Raw genomic sequence first — 19,998 nt, 5'->3', positions numbered from 1 at the left:
CGCTAATGCTGTCTCCTCGTCAATCCATCTATCGATTTGGTGTCTCCCACCTTTTCTTAATCTTTCACTTTACCAAGCATGGTGTCCTTCTCCAGGGATTTGTCCTTCCTGATAACATGTCCCAAGTATATGAGGCAAAGGCTCAACATTCTGGCTTCTAAGGAACATTCTGACTGTACTTTTTCCAACACAGATTTGATTGCTCTTCTGTCAGTCCACGATACTTTTAATATTCTTTTCCAACATCATAGTTCAAATGCATCTATTCTTATATGGTTTTCCTTTTTCACTGTCCAACTTTCATATGCATCTGAGACTATTGAAAATACCATGTTTTGGGTCAGGTGCATCTTAGTCCTGAAACTGACATCTTTGCTCTTCAACACTTTCAAGAGGTCTTTTGCAGCCAATTATGTACCTCCTCTGTAAAACAAACAACTTGGATGAGACCATTGGTTTTCATACTGTGCATTCCTAAACCCAAATTATTTCTTGGAGGTCTTCTAGAGACCAGGTTTTAGATTAGGTTCTCTAGGCCCCTTAACCTGCATTCCACCAAAACAAAGCAACATTTGCCTGTCTTTATATATTGGGCTTCTATATACAATTTTGTTTCAGAGTAATTTTCAAAATCTACTAAATGACATAGTATATGTAGTGTTGTTTAACATTGTTACCCTAAGATTCTAAAGAATAGCTTACAATACAGTTGACATTCAGAAAATGAAATTTCAGGTGCCTATGTTGTCAATCCTATTTTGGTCTCTAGGTGCCTCAAACAGTTTACACTCAATTAGTAATATGAAAAAGGAGATTTGGTGGTGTAAAGGTTAAGTGCTTGGCTGCTAAGCAAAAGATTGATGGTTCAAACCTACCCAGTTGCTCTATAACAGAAAGCTCTGGCTATCTGCTTCCATAAAATCACAGGTAATAAAACCATATTAGGCAGTTCTACTCTGTCGCATGGGGTTTTTATGAGTCATAATTGGCTTGATGGCACCCAACAATCGCAAATATAAGCATTGTCAGTTTGAACCCACTCAGTGGTACCCACAGAAGAAAAGCCTGGTCAACTTTTTCTTTTTATGATTGTAACTAAGAAAACCAATGGAGCAGTTCTACTCTCTAACACATACAGTCAGAATCAACTTAGTGACAGCATTTGAGTCCTGGTACCATGGGAAATAAACTACCAGAGAAGGGAGCAAAATGCAATTTATATGGTTTCACAAGCGAAATTTCCCTTTCAAGATTGTCTCTGAAACATTTGCTTCTCCATCTGCCAGAGAGGGCATCTACATCATGACCCACATTGAACTTCTGTTGCAGCCTTCAACCTAAATCTTGTGAGCTGGAAAGGTGGCCCAAATGAGTGATTATCAAAAGTCTTTGTAACCTTGATCTCAGAAGTCATTAACTCCAATGGTATCTTCTCTAGTGGAAAATACTTTTAAGACGCAAAACCAAGAAACTATGATTGGGAAACTCATCACTCCAACAAACAAGAGAGGAGAAATATCTTACTTTGATTTTAAATTGAGATGGTCTGAAAAAGTTCAATTGGCTTTTAACTGAACAGTTTTATCTTGTGTTTTTCCTGACATTTTAGCTATAACCCTAAAGCAGATAAGCACAGGCCCAAGGACAAGTGGGCTTAGCCAGAAATGCCCACACTTAGAAGAGTGTGGTGATGACCAGGAGCTTATTATAATATCTTAGGACTTCTGCCACTAAGAATAGACCATACCTCACTCAAAGCTCATATGGATATGAAATGAGCTAAATCCTAGAACTTTCAGGTTTATAAATAACTCCCCTCTTCTGTCTCTCCTGGGCTATGTGACAACTATGTATTCTTGAAAAGGACAACTATGTAACCAGAGAAGGACAAGAAGGAAAACTCCTGCATGAGTTTTGGACTAGGTGCCACACACCTGTACTCCTACTCACTCTGGAACAGGATATGACTCCAAATCCCCTTCTGCAACAATATGACTATTATAATCAATAAGGAATCATGTAGAACCACTGAGTATTCACCCCGAGCAATGCACTTAGAAATCCACACTGTCTATTGATGGCAAAGTTGCTAAACCATTTAGCAGATGAACTATGATCAATTGTATGTTCCTCAGCAAATTGAAGCATCTCTTTGAGGGAAGAATTTGAACAAAAGTCTGCTTTACTGGGTCTGTTTTCTGTCATAAATCTCTATGGGGAATAGGTTCGATATTGCTGTCATTAGGTGCTGTCGAGTTGACTGCAAGTCATCGTGACTTTATGTAAACAGAATCAAATGTCACCTGATTTTGTGCTATCATCATGATTAGTGATGTGTTTAAGTCCATTGTTGTAGCTACTGTGTCAATCCATCACATTGAGGGTTTCCCTCATTTCACTGACCTCCTTTACCAAATATGATGTCATTTTCTAGGATTGGTCTTTCCTGATGATATATCCAAAGTAAACAAGTCAAATCCTTGCTATTCTCACTTCTAAGGAACATTCTGGTTGCGGTCCTTCAAGGACTAATTTGTTCATTCTTCTGATAGTTCACAAAAGCACTTCTGACTTTTTGAAAGGAAAGATTTTGCAAAAAGTTCAAATGACACCCCTCCATACACAGAGTGGGCAGAGATGGGCAACTTGGACATTGGATACCCAAATGAGGAGGGGGGGACTACAAAGACAAGAAGTGACTGGCTTACAAGCTTTCAAGAGTGAACCTAAAGCTAGGGGCATGGAGGAAGGCAGAATCTCCAGTTGAGTACTATCCAATCTGTCTAGGCAGAGCTTATGAAATGAAATACAGATGGGAAACTCATGATACTGTAGTGAATAATGGTTATCAAGACTGATTATGAGGGTTGGAAGTGCAAAGGTAGACGTTTTGTAGCAAGGAAGGGAGCGATTATTTCTCCAGTCTAGGAGCAGAGGTCTCTAGGACCATCAACAGAGAAGAGCCGAGAGCAGGACCCTACCCAGAGAACCAGAGATCCCTGAGATGGAAACAGAGATGATGACATGGAGTGATGAAGTGGCTGGGGACTTTGGATCCAGAGAAGGAGAGGGCCTGTGGGCCGAAGACTTGGGGGACGGGGGGAGAGGAGGTTTCTAGAATATACCCTTTGGTTGGTTGATGATGCATGAAGGGGATTGGAACCATGGCAATGAAATGATATACAATGGAATGAATGTAAAACTAAAATTTCTTTCATGTAAACTATCATATAATTCACAATAAAACATTAAAAAAAAAGTTCAAATGATAAGCAAGTTAGGTTAATTTCATTGTTTGAACTTGCCATTCTATTCAGTGATTTTTTTTTTTCCTCTGATCCCTCCTTATATCTGAATTATTAAGCTGGTTATGTAAAGGAAGCAGATAGCTTTTTGTTTATTCTCTAGAAGTTTTGTGGGAGTACTAGCAGGAAAACAAGTACTATATGAGCATGGATGCTTAACATCTTATAAAGTTTGTGAAAATAGCTGCAAATTCTCTAACCTCTCCCCCTATACACAAGTTTTCATGCTTTCCTCATTCTCCTCTCCTTTTTCTTTTTTAAAATTTTTAATTGTGATGAAATTACACAGTCATACACCAGTTCAATTTCCACAGGTATGATTCAGTGTCATTAATTATGTTCTTCTAGCTCTGCAAACACTCTAGCATCCTCCTCCAAGCTGTTCCACCCCAATGATTCAAACTCACTACATCCTAAATTTTTAATCTCACAGCTTGAGTTGCTATTGTCAATTTGATCTTACATAGATAATTCTTTAAAAGAGCACAATGCTCAAAGCAGATATACTTTACTTATTAAGATAAGCTTTTTGTATGTTTTTTGGTTCAAAAAAGATTTCAGGAACTATTTTTGGTTTAAAGTTTAAAGGGTATCTCATAAGTCATATATATGGAGATTAAAGTTTACTAGTAGATACATGTTTTCCTTATAATTCCCTTTGGGTTTTCCTTCTATCTTTTCTAGTCTTTGCCTCTGCATCACACTTGGTGGTTTTGCATTTGCTCTGTTAAAACGGTTTGCACTAATGAAAACAATAGCAGTTCATTCACATGTCAACAGTAGAAGTCATTATTGGGTATCAGTCTCCCAGATGGCTGTATATTTGGTATGCAACAGAGGGTCAATACTATGGTCTCAAATGGTGGTGGTGGTTATGTGCCGTGGAGTCAGTTCTGACTTATAGTGAATCTGCACAGGTTTTCCAAGGCTGTAAATCTTTACTGGAGCAGAAAGCCTCATCTTTCTCCCATGGAACAGCTGGTAGTTTTGAACTTCAGACCTTGAGATTAGCGTCCCAACTCATAACCAACACACTACCAGAGCTTCTGTGGTCTCAAATAATAGAACAAAAATCAGGATGAAGAGACTTCAGCAAGATGACAGACTAGGCAGATGCACTACACAGACTCTCTTCAACAAAGAGATGAGACACAGAATGAAACAGATACAGATAAAAATTCTAGCACAGTGAACTTCAGAAGAAAGGTTAGAGATATGGATGGAGTTCTTGCTGAGAGGAGAGGTTGGAACAGGGATGATGAGAGAGGAAGACTGACTAGTGAGCGGCTGGCCAGACGTTGTTCTGCCATCTTGTGAATAGCTATAGCAGGGGAGGGAGGCCTAGCAGAGTAGATTCATGTGGGTGATGGAAAACATGTGATTTCTTCTTTTTCCCCATGCTCTGCTGGTGACCAGAAGTGTGGTCAGCTCCAAAATGGAAATTTTGAAACAATACAAAATCTTCAATTAGAAATCCAGAAGATCTCAAAAATGGACAATACATTGAAAGGGTAAAGGACTAGATGCAAAGCAATTGAAGTCCAAATTAATGAACTTGAAGGTAAATCTCTCAATCTTAGCATACTAAAAGAACAATCAAGAAAAAGAAATACCCAAAGAAAGCCTAAGAGTAATGTGGGACACCATGAAGAGGAACAAAGTACAAGTGGCTGGAATTCCAGAACAAGAAGAGGCACGCACCAAGAAAATTGTTGAAGAGTTTCTGTAAAAAAAAAAAACAAAAAACAAAAAGTTCCCTAGCAGTACTGGTGTGGCACTGTGGGTTAATGTGCCAGACTGCAAAGCCATTTGCACTGCAGGGTCGGTGGCTCAAGCTCACCAGCTGCTCTTTGAAAACCCTATACAGGGTCACTATGAGTCGGAACTGACTCGATGGCACTTAACAACAACCACATCATGAAAGACAAGAAGATAAACATTCAAGGAGCTAAACAAACCCCAAACAGGATAGATCCCAAAAGAAAATCACCAAGACATATCATAATCAAATTTTCCAAAATCAAAGACAAGGAAAGAATTAGGAAAACTGAAAAGTTACCTACAAAGGAGAACTAATAAAACTAAACTCTGATTTCTCCACAGAAGTCATGCAGGCAAGAAGGCAAAGGGATGACATATACAAAACTCTGAAAGAAAAAAACTTATTAGCCAAGAATCATATACCCAGGTAAACTGCCCTCAATTGTGATTGCAAAATTAGAACATTTCCTAATAAACAGAAATTAAAGGAATTTGTAATGACCTGAGCAACTTTACAAAAAAATGCTAAAGGGTGATTATGGACTGAGAACCAACAACAGCTGGTAACAACCTGAGATTACCATATCTGACAACACCACCCAGAACTCAATCCAGATATAGAAGCATTTAAAGTAAAGCAAACTTACAAGGGAACCAGAGATATCAATGAATAATAAAGTCAACTACAAAGTAAAATGGGGGAACAGTGTAGATACAGAATTTCCAAATGGCAAGGAAGTCAAATAGATTTCAAGATAAAGCAGACTGTTTTAAGCATGGGGAAAAAAATGAATAAATTTCAAGGTAACCTCAAAGAAAAATAATATATCTGCATATAAAAATTTAAAAAGAGGAAAATCAGTAAGATTTAGTAAACATTAACACAACAGAAATGAAAATGAAGACAAAGCCCACAAACAGAATGAACTCAGCCTAGAGAATTATGTGGAACAAAGAATCCAGCAGCACCACAAAAAAATCACACAGATAAATGACACACAATCAATTCATACTTATTAATAATTACACTATATGACTGGATTAAATGTACCAGTCAGGAGACATAAAGAGCAGAATGCATAAGAAAACAGGACCCTTCAATATGCTGCTTACAAGAGACCTATCAAAAAGATGGCAACAACTGAAATATCCTTGAATAGAAAACTGGTTAAAGAAACTTTAGAGCATATATATATTGTAATACTATAAAATGTTGAAGAATGATGATAAATCTGTGAAATACCTCACAATGTGGTTGAATCTGGTGGATATTATGCTGAGCAAAAGTAGTCAATCACAAAAGGACAGATATTATATGAGACCAATGTTAAAAGTTAAAAAAAAAGTTTTTCTTGATAAAAGAAATAATCTGTGATGGTTACTGGGGAAGGGAGGGAAAATTATCCATGGGCTACATGGTGGTGGTGGCTATGTGCCGTGGAATGGTAGACACATGTTAACATAGTTTACTGGGCAGGCAATATACAACAAGAGGGAGTTTAGCAAGGGAAAGATAAAGGAGGCAGACATAAGCAGACTTAAGGAGGCATGCAGCATGCAATAGTTAAAGTGAATAGAAGTAAAATGCTGTTCACTGTTGATATATGGAGGAGGTTGCAACCATGTAATGAAACAAAGTATATGTTTGTTGAATGTAAACCGGATATCTGCTTTGTAAACCTTCATTCAATTCACAATAAAAACTTCAAAAAAATTCAGGATGAAGATATACACTCTAGATAAAGTCAGATCCTAGAATGTCAGCAGAGCATAAAGATGGAAGGGGAGGACTCTGGAATCTGCCTTCTTGGGTTCAAATAACAACTCTGTCACCTACAAACTCTATGATCTTTTGGATAGTTATCCACATTAAACCTCCTAGACCTCATCTGGAAAATTAAATAATACCTATCTTTAGTGTTATCATAATGATTAAATAACTTTAGTGATTTAAAGTGCTACGTGTGATGTCAGGCACCAGTAAGACTTGAATAATTGTCTTTTTTCTTCTTCCCTTCCTTATTATTTTCCTTCTTCTTTGTTTCTTTTCTTAGCTTCTTCTACTTTCTTTCTTTTTTTCTTTCTTTCTTCTAAAGACCATTTTATGAGGGCATGTCTGGAATTGTTAGTTGAATGGATATCCTTGAACAGAAGTTGTCAAGTGTGGTCTCCTGACCAGCATCACTTAGAGACTGCAAATTCTTTCGTCTGACCCCAGAACTACTGAATCAGAAACTCTGGGAGTGAGGCCCAGATATCTGTGTTTTTAGAAGCTTGCCAGATGATTCTCATTCTGGTGATTCTTGTGTAAGGTTTTTTTTGGGGGGGGGGTTTGTAGTTGTTTTTTAACTGCTGTTTTTAAATAACAGTTACCCTGCTTCCTCCCTGTAGCTTCCCTTTTGCAATTATTCACAAATCAACAAAGCAAAACTACACATACAAAACAAAACTGTATTCATTTATATGTCCAAAGGGCAGATATTACCAGCCAGCCTCCTGTATGCAAGCATACAACCTTTCTCAGTCCATGGATTTAGAGTCTGCAGCTGCTCTGTCTTTCCATGCAATCATCTTTGTCACCATCTCTGCTGTCAGTACTCCTTAAAAGTAGGATCTCACACTCCTCTCATGCTCTCACTTCTTGATGGTCCTAGGATCCTCTGTTGCTGAAGTAAAAGATTAATTGCTCCCCTCACCTCAATTAATCTTGTTGACAATTATTAACAATTGAATCATAAAATCCTATCACCATCATCCCCCATCTCCTGTCACCAATCCATCTGGAAAAGAGGAAAACTATTCAGTAGGGAGTCTACCTTACCCCCCTAATTCTGAAACTAAACACACTCATGAAAGCTTGGAAACCAGCCCCTTCATGCCTTTATAGGCTCCCATTGCTGATACCCAATGTCTAAATTGCCCATCCCTATAAATTCAATCCTGGTGTGGTGCTGTGGGCGAATGCACTGGACTGCAAAGTCATTTGAGCCACATAGTCAGTGGTTCAAGCTCACCATTTGTTCCTTGGAAACCCTATGCAGGGTCGCTATGGGCCAGAACCGACTCAGTGGCACTTAATAACAACAACATCAACTCAGTGCACTGAGGAAACAGCTTGATCCTTAATATGAAGACTCCCTTCCATTCAGGTTGGAATTTTCAGCAACTGCATCCATAAGCAAAGGTCTAATTCATTAAATTGTTGCAATTTATACTTGCTCACAGTATTCGGCATCTTTATCTCTTCATCTGGTTGAGTTCTAGTCAGACAGCCATTCAAGTTATGCCAAATGAATATTAGCTACATGTTTGGGAGTTCACATATACCTCTAACACTTCAGACCAGTTGACCACTTCACTCTTAGTGTTAGCCCATGGACTCGGAAGATTACACATCTCCCTAAACTTCAGACCAATCAGCACTTCCTCTTCTCTCTTTCATTTCAAGGTCAACAGGTGTCAATGGAACATGGCCAAACTCAGCCCATGTTATCATTGCTGCATTTTCCCCACTTCCACTCTTGTGTGAGGTTTTAAGTCATGCTAAGTGAATCTGTCTCCAGCAACAGTAAAAGGAGAAAAGCTTTGGCTTGCATGATGATGGGACACAGGAATACTACTAGTATTACTAGGAAAGCACCATCGGGAGCAGCTCAGTCTGCTATGGGTGGCTTCTACTCAAGTTATCAATCTGGACGGGAAAGTAATGCTGGTATCACTCCAGAATTACTTAGTAGCGTTCGAGTAATGCTACATCATCAGGGTATTAACCAAACATGTTCTTGGATAATTGACAGTGAAAGTTTGAACTCTTTCCAGTTTAATAATTAATAAATAGTAAAATGCACCTTTGGTGTTGATATTGGTAAGAGATATTCCCTTGGTTTACGTGCAGAATATTAAATGGAATGCATGTTGGGGTGAGATCTGGGACACTTGGTGTCATAATACCTTTGGCAATATTAATATATATTCAGGTACCAGTAAGACTCCATGAAATTGTCTTCATGTTCATAGATGATACAGAAAGTTTCATTGAATGTGTCAGTGTGCATGCACACACCCATGTGGGGCCCATCTTGAGCATACACATAGTCCTTTTCACCTTAACTTCCTTTCTCAGTCTTTTGGAGAAAAATCTGTTAGGATCTCCCCAAGGTTGGTGATACTGCCTGAGAGTATATGTTCTAGCCACAGGAAAGAAAATCGAGAAAGCTCTGTTGTTGTTGTTGTTGTTAAGTGCCGTCGAGTCGGTTCCGACCCATAGCGACCCTGTACAGGGTTTCCGAGGGTGTAAATCTTTACGGGAGTAGAAAGCCTCATCTTTCTCCCGCGGAGCGGCTGGTAGTTTCGAACCGCTGACCTTAAGGTTCGCAGCCCGATTCGTAACCACTACGCTACCAGAGCTCCTTGAGAAAGCTTAAGCTCTAAGTTCTTCAAATAAGGGGTTAATATTTTTAAAAATGGAGCCCTGGTGAGGCACTGTAGGATAAACACTGAACTGCTAAATACAAGGTTGGTGGTTCAAATCCACCAGCTGCTCCTCAGAAACCCTATACAGCATCCCTATGAGTCAGAACCAACACAATATCACTTAATAATAACATATTCTAAAATAGTGTGTTGAGAAGTTCTAGTGTCATTAGTCTTAGGATTTTTCCCCCTTTGTCATTGAAATAGTTTATTAGCGCTCCCTTTTATGATTATAGTCATGGCAATATTTGTTGCTTGTCATTGGCCTTTTCTATTCATCTTTTCAAAATCATTCATTGTGCATTTCTCTTGAAAATTAAAGTAATAGCTTTAAGACAAATCCTAATGATAATTTCATAAAAGCCTATAGAGGGAACACAGGAAAATTATGTAACTGCATCATTTTTTAAAGTTAAGCCTTTAATACTAAATATTTTTCATGCATTTAAAAGAAGACAGTAATGTCAGTCTATCATGCTCAACTGTATTATAGTTGGATTGAATGACAAATTTTATTTATCTGCAAAGCATTTATAATGCTAATCAAATTCTTCTACAGTAATACTGTCTAATAATAATGTTAGTGACATTTTGTTTGTTTGTTAAGTGCCGTTGAGTCGTTTCCGACCCATAGCGACCCTGTACAGTGTTTCCAAGGCTGTAAATCTTTACAGGAGCAGAAAGCCTCATCTTTCTCCCACGGAACAGCTGGTAGCTTCGAACTGCTGACCTTGATATTAGCAGCCTGACTCATAACCTTGAAATCTAATATGTATTTTAAATTTTCACCACATTCTCAGTTGGAGCTATCCACACCTTAAGTGCTCAATAGCCACATGTGATTAGTGGTTACCATATTGGATAGGATAGTCCTAGGCCAATTAAAGGTATGTCCATGATACCTTTTAAAATAAAGTTCCTCCAGATAGAACAGATCACAAGAGGGAAATACATACACCTTTAAATAAATATTATGAGAGTAAAATTTAATTGCATATAAAGCTTTCGATTTAACTATGCATGTTAAGAAACAGATTTTCCTGTTACTGTAAAACTGTCCTCTAAAGTCACATTTGCTTTAAACACTGTTCAGTTGGAAAGTGTAGATATTTGAAGATGAAACATTTTTGTATCTCCATGTTTAAATTTGATGAGCTTCATTAAGCAATGTATTGCCTTGATACACATTTAAACTTATAAACACAAAACACATCTCCAAACTAATGTGGATGTTTTACATAAATACTTTTGTTTTGCTGAACTTTATCACTAAGCCTACAGACCCTCACAGCTTTGTAGGAAATAGATTCTTCACGTCAAAGAAAGATTTAGACACTTACTTTGTGGGCTTTTCTTGTTTTGTTTTGTCTTGAATATGTTCTAGCTCTCGAGAGTTGGTTTTCAATTTCTTAGACTTATTTTTAAGGCTCAGAATAAAAAAGTAAGAAATACATAAACAATAAAGTATTTGCTTTAGGTAATATTATCAAAGTTTAGGAAAACACAGGACTGCTTTTGTTTCCAATACTTCAACCACCAAACCAAAGCCTGTTGCCACGTGGTCTGTTATAGATCGCATTGACCCTATAAGGACAGTGAGTACAGATGCTCTCAGAGGCTTTCTAAGGCTTTGATCTTTATTGAAACAGATTACTACAACTTTCTCCTGTGATTGGTGAATTTTAACAACCCACCTTTTACTGGAACCACCAGGACTCCTAAATTCAGTCAAATGGGATATAACTGTTTAAAACTTTGAGTTCTTGATCTTGTTAATCTGTACATATGAGCCAGGTTGGACTCCTGGTGTGGTGCTGTAAGATCAGCACTGGACTGTGAATCACAAGGCCAGTAGTTCAAACCCACCAGCTTCTCCTTGGAAACCCTATACAGGGTCACTATGAATTGGAACTAACTTGATGACACTTAACAACAACAAACAAAATAATAGAAACTATTACTAAACAAAAATATCAAAATGTGAAGCTCTTGTCTCTTTACATATTGCCTGATCAACAAAATGGCATTGCAGCTACCCCCAAGTGGCGCTGAATAAAGTCCTGCTTAAGCCTCTGGTTTCCAGAAAGCCTAAGTCTTTATTACACCAAGATCCTCTCCACCCCCACCCTGTAGTTTCAGGTTTCCTGAAAATCTCCATTACCCCGCCCACTGGAAACTCGCCAGAACTGTACCCAGGACCACGCCACCTTAAATACCCCAGTCTGTAAGAAACAGGGGGGCTCTTGGTCTCTTTTGGTGACTTAGAGAACCCCCTCCCAGGTTTACTCTCAATAAGCCTGCCTGCTGTTGAAGCCAAGTCTCTCTCCTCATCTCTTCCTTTCTTATTTCTTAAACATATCCTCCATTTACATCTATACACCTACGAAGGTGGTGTTCTAGCTTTCTTACTCTTCCCTGAAGAATTCTGTACTCTTCAATTTACATCATGTCAAAACAGCAGTTTTAACATCACATCCTCGAGGGACTCAAATCATGTTCCTTTGACTTTTGAACAAAAAGAAGTCTGCAGGGGCAAGATCAGGACTGTAGGACGGGACAAGGTTTCACAAGGCTTCAAGAGGAAATTTTCATAGGACAGTCCTTGCTACTCTTGAAGAATGTGCTCTATTGTAACAGAAAAACAAATTCCTTGGCACAACTTACTTGGCCTTTTTCTAACCAATGTAGCTTTCAATTTTCTGAAAACTTCTTCCTAATAAATCCCTGTGATTGTCCTGTGTTCTTTGAGAAAATCTATCAAGACTACACTTTTAGAGTTCTAAAAAAGACTCTCTATAATTTTCTTAGCTGACCTCTCTGTCTTGAATTTAATTGAGCCAGAAGATACCTTTGGAAGACACTGTTTTGATTGGACCATTTGTTTTGTTTGGTTGTCAGCACCCTAATGAGACTGTTGTTGTTGTTGTTGTTGTTGTGTGCCATGGAGTCGGTTCCGACTCATAGCAACCCTGTACCGGGTTTCCGAGGCTGGAAATCTTTACGGGAGCAAAAAGCCTCATCTTTCTCCTGCGGAACAGCTGGTAGTTTCGAACTGCTGACCTTGTGGTTCGCAGCCCAATTCATAACCACTATGCTACCAGAGCTCCTAAGACATGTATATTACCATGACAATTTGTCTGTAACCATCTAATGATTGCAAAGACCTGTTGAAGTATGTTTTATAATAAACTCATCCATGTATGAACTAGAACCGTAGTAGCTACACTTTTTAACTTTTGACTTACTTTTGTACTATAGTGCAGAGACTGCTGGAGCTGAGTTTCCCATGTTTAGGGTAGAGGAGCAGTGATTTCTGGGTGATGCATGTCCCCACTTAAAACAGGCTCACAAATGACAGTTCATGAAATGAGTTTTCTACACCACTCTTCTAAGGTTCACCAAGAGTTGCAGGCCTACATTCATGTAAAAATAGAATTAGACCACCAGTGACTATGTCCTTAAAAAGTCTAAGACAGGAAAGATAAAGAATCCCGGGGAAAGATAATTGGGACAGAGTACTAAGTTTGTACTTCCTTCTAAGTGTATTTGAACTAAATAAAGCTATACAAAGTGAAACTGATGGTTTCGCTTCGTAGTCTAGAAAATCTGTGAAGTTCTCAATGTCCTCTAATGCTCTGGGAATATTGAGCTCCGTGTATCACACTAGTCTCAGTAAACAGATGGAAACGCTAACGTGCAGTGGAAGGAATCAGAGAACGGAGAGTGCCTGACTTTGGGACCTCTTATCCTGGTAAGGCCTTCCTCTCATCAGCGCCAGGGTTCAGCGAGTGCACGTCACTCTGTGCTCATGCTCTTATGTTTATGTCCGGCTAATTGGACACAGTGTGTACCGTCATGCAAAGAACTTTCAGTGTGAGCACTGGGCTGGACTAGGTAGAGGGTATGCAGCTCCCTGTGGGTGGGCCATGCTCCTCTGTGGTTTGGAGAGGGTTTGTGGTTTCTCCTTCTTTTGTGGAAAGATGTTATTTTTTTGTTGTTGTTCTTTCAGCACAATATTTTGTTTTTCTCTTTCAAAAGAGAAAGAAAAAAAAACTTCAGATACTCCCTTTTTTGTATTTCCTCTTTAAAATCCAGTACAATTTTTACTGCTGGCCTTTCCCTGATGGCCAGAATTGCTGAGAGAGATCTGAGCGCATCACAAGTCATGGGCTTGGCATCAAACATCTTTCTAGACGTATATTCCATCCTATAATGTCTACCCCTTCATGGTGAGTGAATTCACTTATCCTTCCCGCTTTAGAAAATAAAACTGAGATTGCTGACCAACTGGACTATGAACCACAAGGTTGGAAGTTTGAGCCCACCAGCTGCTCCACAATAGAAAGATGAGGCTGCTTCTGAAAAGCTGTATGTACAGCCTTGGTAACAGGGTCACTGCGAATTGGAACCAACTCAACAGCACTTAGCAACAACAATAACAACCCAACTAGTCCTTTCTAACAATTAAAATTACACTACCAGGTACCCTTGCCCACATTTTGAATACAATATGTGGAAAAAATGTATTTCCAAACAAAACGTTGTGTCATTTCCAACTCCTGGCAGCCCCATGTGTTACAGAGTGGAATTGTTCCATACAGTTTCTTGACTGTATTCTTCACAAAAGCAGTTCATGATTTTTTTTTTTTTTTTCCTTGCAGTACTGTTGAGTGGGTTTAAATTGACAGCCTTTGGGTTAGAAGTCTAGCACCAACTCTTTGTGACACCCAGAGACCAAACCCAATCAGACCTAGTCAAATTCATGACCATAGACCTCCCAGAATTGAGAGAGAAAGAGAGATGAATTAATTTGAAGTAAAGTTTCTATTTCTGAGGAGTAGGATTGGGTCCCCTAGCCGCACCTTGGAAACCCGATACAGGGTTGTTAGGAGTCAGAATTGATTCAATGGCATTTAAAAACAACAACAGAATTGGGAATGGACCACATGTAAAATGCTCAAAATTAACTCATTGGTTCATGGTGGTTCATGCATTAATAGATAGAAAACACTGACCATAGAGCAATTGGCAAAAGGCAGGAGGACTGAAATTTTACTTTTACATCGCTGGTATACCAGCTGTATGTTCTGGCCATAAAGGTGGAGTTTCTGTGTTTACAATGGTAGATAATTGCCGGCAGAGAGAACTCACAGACATACCACATGATGAGTGAGGTAACGTTAATAAAGCCCTCGGAAAGAAAGGCAATATGAAACAGCAGGGCTATTACCGTTCCAAGATTATTTTATAAAAGTGAACTTTGTGTTCAGTGTGATGATTAACAAGCTATTAGAGTCAAGTTATTGATTCCTCTATCTTTAGAGTAGCTAATGCAGTGTACCAATAGGTCACAGACCCAAAGCCTTTCTTTTTCCTGTGTGCCTGAGCTAGCTATGTGATGGTGCTTTCCTTTGGAAATTGCAAATCATTAAACATACATAGTGGGACCCCTTTATAATACATGTAATAGGAGAGAGGAAAAATACCTAAATGAGTTTTGTTTTATTTTATTTTGATAATAACAATTAATACAAACACATGGAAAAAATCACAACAGAAACAGCAGAAGGAAAAAGGATTTAAAAAAAAGAAAAAAGATTCCACATTCCTATACTCTGAAGCAGCTCAGGTTTGCATTTTATGTACATTATGAACACATGTGTATATGATCATAATAAATTTGATCATATTTATATATGTTCATATTGAGCATGTTGCTTTGTAACATTCTTTGTTTTTTTTAATCCCACTTCTCAAAATCAACAGTGCCATTGGTTTCCATGTCAGTTGATATGATAATATCATTTTAATATCTGCAAAACATCCCATGCTTGAATATATACTATTGGTTAACCATCTAATGACTCTCCTGTTGGATAGTAATGCTGCCATCTGATAGTAATGCTGCCATCAATTTTGCTCTGATAGTAATGCTGCCATCAATTTTGCATATACATCTTGGACCTTCTGAAAGCTGTTCTCTGTTCTCTCTAGCTGGAATAAGTCTCCAGAAAAGGAATCATTGTATCAAAAGTCTTAGAAGTTTTATATTTTAAACATATTGCTAATCTGCCCACCAGAAGAACTATACCAGATAACTTTCTGTCAACAGTATAAATGAGTCTTTACTTCCCCCAAATTTTGGCAACATAGAGTATTGTCAGTGTTTTGATCTTGGCCAAACTGATAGAGGAATGGAATGCCTAATGATTTTTTTACATTACACTCTAAGTATGCGGTATCAAACTGTAAATGAATGCAGTGCTTAGGTGTCAGAGGACCTGGCTTAACTCATAGCACACTGTTTCAATCTGTGTAATATTCAACTATGATATAGCGAGACGTTCCTGTAGTGTTCAAAAAGAAGCCAAACTTTCACACGATTTAAATTACTCTCTCATTTACACTCCCAAGTGATCTGAACAAGTTATTAGCTACATCTCCATGATAGAGAGACCATTCTCCAGAGGAACATCTTAGAAATAACACTATCACTGAAAAATCTCCATTATGTGGCCTGTGGCATTGAACCCACTGAACCAAACCCATTGCCTTAGATGATTCTAACTCCTAGCCATTCTATAGGACAGAGTAGAATTGTCCCATAGGGTTTTGAAGGTAAATTCTTTACAGAAACACACTTCCACATCTCCTGCAGAGTGGCCTGGTAGGTTCCAACTGTTGACCTTTCAGTTAGCGATCAAGCATTTAATAAACTGCACCATCAGGGAGGTATTGATTCCTTTGCTTTAAAAAATAATAGTCTCATAGGTTTGAAATGTTTTAAAGGTTATTGTCTCCAGGACAGGTACAAGAGGAAATCTCACACTTCATCACAGAGCATTTCATCTTTATTACATAGCCACACACAAGGCAGACGATTTCTCTTTTCACTGACGGATTATGTTCAGATTTACAAGGGCTGGTCTACATGAAAGCAAACATATGCTTGGGCGAAGATTCAAATAATTCAAAGACATAAGATCAGCACTATTCTAATATAAAGTCAGGACTTCCTCCTCCTCTACCTACACAATAGGCCACCCTATATGTGAACATGTGTTTGTGCACATACAACCAGCGTTTCTTTATTTTTTCAAACATCGTTTAAAAATATTTGCTTCAAATATAGCTTTCCATGAAGAATCCCTTGATTGGTTTACTATGAGAAAACTTAGGCCAATTCATTCCCCCAAAGCTTTTGGATTTGTTGTTAGTAATCATTTTGGAACTTTGCCATAGGATGTTTTTCCCCCTCAAATTCCTTACAGATAGCAGAATAATGAGGGCTGAAAAAGTTATCTTGAGCCAATATTTGGGAATCTTGTATTGGAATTCTATAAGCTGATGCTTTCTCTTAAGTCCCTAAATCCTCTTTTCTAGATAGCCGTGTGGAAGATAACCCAGCTGTCATTTGGCTTATATGCCTCACTATTTAAGTTGGGTCTGGCCAGCACATCCAAACGGACAGTGCATCCTAACTCAGATTTCTGCCCTTTCCTATGACTGAGTTAGTAAGCAGTGTCTTCTCCAGCTTCTTCCCAATACTTACATGTCCTCTGTTCTTCCTTCATTTCTCCACTTGCTTCATTCACAGTGTTGTTATTGTTAAGTGCTGTCAAGTCAGTTCCAATACATGGTGACCCTGTATACGGTTCCTGAGGAGCAGCTCCACAACGGTACTACATAAACTTTAGATAGAACAATTACTGTGTCCAGGGTGCAGTCAGTGAAACGCTTGACCTGGGTCTCCAGACTTGAGAACTCCCAGATCATGAAGTTCTTAATCATTATTATCATTTAACAGGCATCGCACTCTTCCCTCATGCCCCATGCTTCCATACCTTTCACTTAGTTGTAATTGTGGTTGTTGTTAAGTGCTGTCAAGCTGGTTCTGACCCAAAGCAATCCTGTATCAGGTTTCCAAGGAATAGCTGGTGACCTTGAACCACCAACCTTGTGGTTCAAACTAACCTTGCAGACCAGTGCATTAGCTGGCAGTGCCACACCAGGACCCAAGTTGTTGTAATTAGCTGTCATTAAATTGGTGATCCCATGTACCATATAACTAAATGCTTCAAGTACTGTGCCATCTTCACGTTGTTGTTGTTGTTAAGTGCCGTGGAGTCGGTTCCGACTCATAGCGACCCTGCACAGGGTTTCCGAGTCTGTAAAATCTTTACGGGAGCAGAACGCCTCATCTTTCTCCCACGGAACCGCTGGTAGTTTCAAACTGCTGACCTTGCGGTTCACAGCCCGATTCGTAACCACTACGCTAGTGCCATCCTCATGATCAGTTGCTAATTGGACCATTACAACCCATAAGGTTTTCATTAACTAATTTTTGGAAATCAATCACCAGGCCTTTCTTCTTAGTCAATTTTTGTCTGGAAGCTCCACTGAACCTGTTCAACATCATTGCTGTTGTTTTTGTTAAGTGGCGTGGAGTTGATTTCCACTCTATATGAGGGGCTGGTAAGTTTGAATCACTGAGCCTGTGGCTCAAAACAAACTTTGGGTCCAGTGATTATCCTGCAGCACCACACCAGGACTCCAGAGCAAGATGCAAGTCTCCATGGACAGATAGCTGATAGTTGTGCTTGTAGTGCGTTGACTGGGACTCAATCCTGGTTCCCCTACATGAAAAGCGAGAATTCAACCACTGAGTCACCACTGCCTCATCTTTCTGGATTAGAATAGCTGCATGATAAGGCAAGTTATCCTGTTACAGTCCGAGAAATGGGTGATGGTTTTCTTTATAATAATGCTGAATAAACAAAAGTAAATATGTGTTCTATGAGTATTACAGTAGAGGAGGAGTATTTAGTAAATATGCACAGTCAGAATTTTTTCCTTATTGGAAAGATCTGCTTTTGAGCTCAGGCCAAATGAGCTGTACAGGTTAATTTATGTGCATTTATTTATAAAGATGCATTAGATAAATTTATGTGCATTATGTATAAAGATACATTAGATAAATATCCAATGACGAGATTAGAGTGAACATTTGTCAATTACCTTAGATTGTTGTGAAATATCTGGCTGGCACATCAATGCATGTTTTTTTTTTTTTAATCAGAAGTCCTGGTAAAGCAATGGTTAAGCACTTGATTACTAGATTCAAATCCATATAGTGTTTTCATGGAAGAAAAGACCTGAGAATTTACTCCTGCAAAGATAGTTGGTAATTCTAAGTGCCATAGAGTCAGTTCTGACTCATAGCCACCCTGTATAGAGTCTCTGATGAGAGGCTGGTGAGTTTGAACTGCCAACTTTGTGGTTCAAACCTACTCTGTAGTCCAGCTCATTAACCTACAGCGCCACATCAGAACTTCCCGTAAATATGGCCAACTATCCAGTTCTACTGGATCCCAAAAGCAACTCAAAACAAAATATAGATGGATGGAAGTGTACACTCAAACAAACAAAGAAAAGATCTGAATCAATTTTTATCGGAAATAGAAAAAAAGTTAAGATGTTTGTAACTTTTCTGACGCAAAATATTGTGTAATACTAAAACAATTCCTTTTGAGGTTTTTTATTTCACAATTGGTCTAGAATATAGGATTTACAAACTATACTAATGTAGAAAACAATCCCTATTTAGGTTTGTTTGTGAAACAGTAAACATTACCCTAGAATATGTTTAAGTTTGTGAAAAATGATGAATCGATGCATGCATGCATGGGCAATGTAGTCACGGGCTATTCTCTCTCTGATGACCAACTCGAACCCTAATGCCACACCCCACACATGCTCAATGCCTCCCACTAATGTTGCCCTTGCTGTCTCTGGGACACAGAGAGCATATGTCCAGGATAAGCTTCTCTTTCAACTGCCTATCCGATGTTCAGCATGTGCTTTAAAGAGATAGTGATAATCACAATGCTCTGACATGCACCATAAAGTCAGCCCAGCAGAAGCCAGTCGAAGATTCTACTTTGCGGATAAAGATCAGTTGCTGTTTCCTGTCTTGAAGACGAAAGTTGAGCAAATGTAAAGGTCATCTGTGTTTATATTAACAATGTAAGAGTTACACTACATTTTCGCAACAACATCAGATCATTATTTATCCACTTGTCCTTTTTTAAATTTTATTTTAATCATTCCTTTGAACTGCCTGCATTTGCTTATCATGATATTTCTAAGTCTATAAACAACCCAAGAGTAGCTGTTCTATTTCTCTAAATAGAGTCTTAAGTCATTTTATTATCCAGTGTTACAAGTCATAGGAATTCATCCATCTGTTGTCTTTCCACATCTGGGTAACTTTAACTCTTTAAACCGATAAGAAAACTAGAAAAATCATTGTGACATTCGTTCATTGCTTTGCCTGATCATACTGCTTCCCTCCTAATATATGATTTGTCCCTGAAAAGAATTACTAGAAAATCATGAAATATCTCTGTTGTATCTTTGGAATTGGCAGTAACATAATGGCATATCTATCTATATCTGT

This window comes from Chrysochloris asiatica, unplaced genomic scaffold (assembly GCF_000296735.1).
Source record: "Chrysochloris asiatica unplaced genomic scaffold, ChrAsi1.0 scaffold00035, whole genome shotgun sequence".
NCBI classification, from domain to species: Eukaryota; Metazoa; Chordata; class Mammalia; order Afrosoricida; family Chrysochloridae; genus Chrysochloris; species Chrysochloris asiatica.
This window is presented reverse-complemented; position numbering follows the sequence as displayed.